Source organism: Oncorhynchus masou, chromosome 23 (assembly GCF_036934945.1).
Source record: "Oncorhynchus masou masou isolate Uvic2021 chromosome 23, UVic_Omas_1.1, whole genome shotgun sequence".
NCBI lineage: Eukaryota > Metazoa > Chordata > Actinopteri > Salmoniformes > Salmonidae > Oncorhynchus > Oncorhynchus masou.
Genome location: NC_088234.1, coordinates 4774306 through 4777547, shown reverse-complemented (window position 1 = coordinate 4777547; position 3242 = coordinate 4774306). Strand labels below are relative to the sequence as shown.

The window sequence follows — 3242 nt, the reverse complement described above, 5'->3', positions numbered from 1 at the left end:
CCCACTCCTTTCCCACTCCCACTCTCTCTCTGTCTCTCTCTCCATCCCCCCCTCTCTCTCTCTCTGTTTCTCTCTCTCCCCCTCTCTCTGTCTCTCTCTCCCCCCTTTCCCACTCTCTCTGTCTCTCTCTCTCTCCCCCTTTCCCACTCTCTCTCTGTTCTCTCTCTCTCTCCCCCTTTCCCACTCTCTCTGTTTTCTCTCTCTCCCCCTTTCCCACTCTCTCTCTGTCTCTCTCTCCCCCCCCCTCTCTCTCTGTTTCTCTCTCTCTCTCTCTCTCTGTCTCTCTCTCTCCCCCCTTTCCCACTCTCTCTGTTTCTCTTGCTCCCCCTCTCCCTCTCCCCCTCTCTCTGTCTCTCTTCTCTCTCCCCCCCTTTCTCCCTCTCTCCCTCTTGCTCTCTCTCTCTCTCCCTTTCTCTCTCTCTCGCTCTCTCTCTCCTCCATTCCCCCATCTTTCTCTCTCTCCCCTTCTCTCTCTCTCTCCCTCACTCTCTCTCTCCCTCTTTATCTCTCCCCTCTCTCTATCCCCCTTTCCCCTATCCCCTCTCTCTCCCCCTTTCTCCCTCTCTCCCTCTTGCTCTCTCTCCCCCCTTTCTCCCTCTCTCCCTCTTGCTCTATCTCTTCCCCCTTTCTCTCTCTCTCCCTTTCTCTCTCTCTCTCTCTTCTCTCTCTCTCTCTCTCTCCTCCCTCTCTCTCTCTCCCCATTCCCCCATCCCCTCTCTCTCTCTCTCTCTCCCCACCCCCCTCTCTCTCTCTCTCCCATTCCCCATCCCCTCTCTCTCCCTCTCTCTCCCCACCCCCCCTCTCTCTCTCTCTCCATTCCCCCATCCCCTCTCTCTCTCCCTCTCTCCCTCTCTCTCTCCCTCTAGGTCAGTTAGACAGTGCCAGGGAGCAGTATGAGTGTTTCTACAAGCTGACAGCAGGGCGGGCATGGCGCAGCGAGGGGGCAGGTCTCTCCACTGCCAGGCCTGTGAGGGTCTCTGGAGGGTGTACACCCAGCTGGCAGACAGACCACTACAGGCTAACGACTACAGAGCTGCTATAGACACGCTGAGCAAGGCCTTCCAGATGGCCAAGGAAGGTGAGGGAGACCAGTGTGTGGCTTTACAAATAAAACTCACTAAATGTTCTCATTCAATCAATGCATGTCTGTCTGTGTCTGTCTGTCTGTGTCTGTCTGTCTGTCTGTCTGTCTGTCTGTCTGTCTGTCTGTCTGTCTGTCTCCTCTAGCTGGAGACCATAGAATCGAGGGGAGGCGGCCTACCGTGTGGGTCTGGCCTATCAGTGTGTTGGCGACCAGGTACCTCTAAATCAGTGTTTCCCAACTCCAGTCCTCCAGTCCTCCCAACAGCCCAACTCCAGTCCTCCCAACAGCCCAACTCCAGTCCTCCAGTCCTCCAGTCCTCCCAACAGCCCAACTCCAGGCCTCCAGTCCTCCCAACAGCCCAACTCCAGTCCTCCCAACAGCCCAACAGCCAGTCCTCCAGTCCTCCAGTCCTCCCAACAGCCCAACTCCAGTCCTCCAGTCCTCCAGTCCTCCCAACAGCCCAACTCCAGTCCTCCAGTCCTCCAGTCCTCCCAACAGCCCAACTCCAGTCCTTCCAACAGCCCAACTCCAATCCTCCCAACAGCCCAACTCCAGTCCTCCCAACAGCCCAACTCCAGTCCTCCCAACAGCCCAACTCCAGTCCTCCAGTCCTCCCAACAGCCCAACTCCAGTCCTTCCAACAGCCCAACTCCAGTCCTCCCAACAGCCCAACTCCAGTCCTCCAGTCCTCCCAACAGCCCAACTCCAGTCCTCCAGTCCTCCCAACAGCCCAACTCCAGTCCTCCAGTCCTCCAACAGCCCAACTCCAGTCCTCCAGTCCTCCCAACTGCCCAACTCCAGTCCTCCCAACAGCCCAACTCCAGTCCTCCCAGTCCTCCCAACAGCCCAACTCCAGTCCTCCAGTCCTCCCAACTGCCCAACTCCAGTCCTCCAGTCCTCCCAACAGCCCAACTCCAGTCCTCCCAACAGCCCAACTCCAGTCCTCCAGGCCTCCAGTCATCCAGTCCTCCCAACAGCCCAACTCCAGTCCTCCCCTCCCAACAGCCCAACTCTAGTCCTGGAATTGGGCTGTTGGGTGGACTGGAGTCCTCCCAACAGGGGGGACTGGAGTTGGGCTGTTGGGGGGACTGGAGTTGGGCAATTCCCAAGACTGGAGTTGGGTGTTGGGAAGACTGGAGTCCTGGGCTGTTGGGTGGACTTGAGTTGGGCTGCCCAACTGGTCCTGATGACTGGAGTTGGGCTGTTGGGGGGACTGGAGTTGGGCTGTTGGGTGGACTGGAGTCATCTGTTGGGGGGACTGGAGTTGGGCTGTCCTGGATTTGGGCTGTTGGGGGGACTGGAGTTGGGCTGTTGGGGGGACTGGAGTTGGGCTGTTGGGGGGACTGGAGTTGGGCTGTTGGGGGGACTGGAGTTGGGCTGTTGGGGTGACTGGAGTTGGTGTTTTAATTATAAGTCTCTCCTCTGGGATCTGTCCTCTGGGATCTATTCTCTGGGATCTATTCTCTGGGATCTATTCTCTGGGATCTATTCTCTGGGATCTATTCTCTGGGATCTATTCTCTGGGATCTATTCTCTGGGATCAAATGTACATCTGGTGTATTATTTTCCCAAATAAATTCTAATAATTTCAGGTGACAGCCAAGCGCTTTCTGAACATGTACATGGAGATGTCAACAGCCCTGGGGGACGCAGGAGGACTGGGGAAGGCCTATAAAGCCATAGCCAAGTCACTGGAGAGGTAGACTAGTAGTGCTGAGCCATTAACCACATTCGGTTATTATCTACGTCGGTTCAATTACTTCAATTCCATTTAGCTCTGTTTCGCTTTTATGTGTGCCCAACCCTCCGTTTCTCTCGAGAGAAATCAAGTCCAGAATTATGTGAGACGCTGGGCTGAAGGGAGTTGTAGTTTTCATTAAGGAAATATTCAACCTAGTCCAGTGCCAAAACGTGATAATTAACTACATTAACCATAATCCATTGCGGCAGTTTTTTGGGGGGTGGGGGCTTAGACAGACCAGAGAGGAGGATGTGAAGCGAGAGGTTTCACTCTCTCCAAAATCTGTCCAAAATCTGTACGATTAGTTTCTATGGGATTAATTTTGTCTCCCATTGTTAGGGATGAGCATATTATATACAGATCTCTGGTTGGATCCCACCCCTTTAAGTTAGATACACACAGACCAGATATACCATC

The 3242-nt window shown here is 54.6% G+C and overlaps 1 pseudogene; it reads left to right on the top strand.

Moving 5' to 3' along the window:
* LOC135510200 (tetratricopeptide repeat protein 29-like) overlaps window positions 1-2771 on the top strand; it is a 28240-nt pseudogene extending 25469 nt beyond the window's left edge.
* Window positions 2772-3242: the final 471 nt, after the last annotated feature.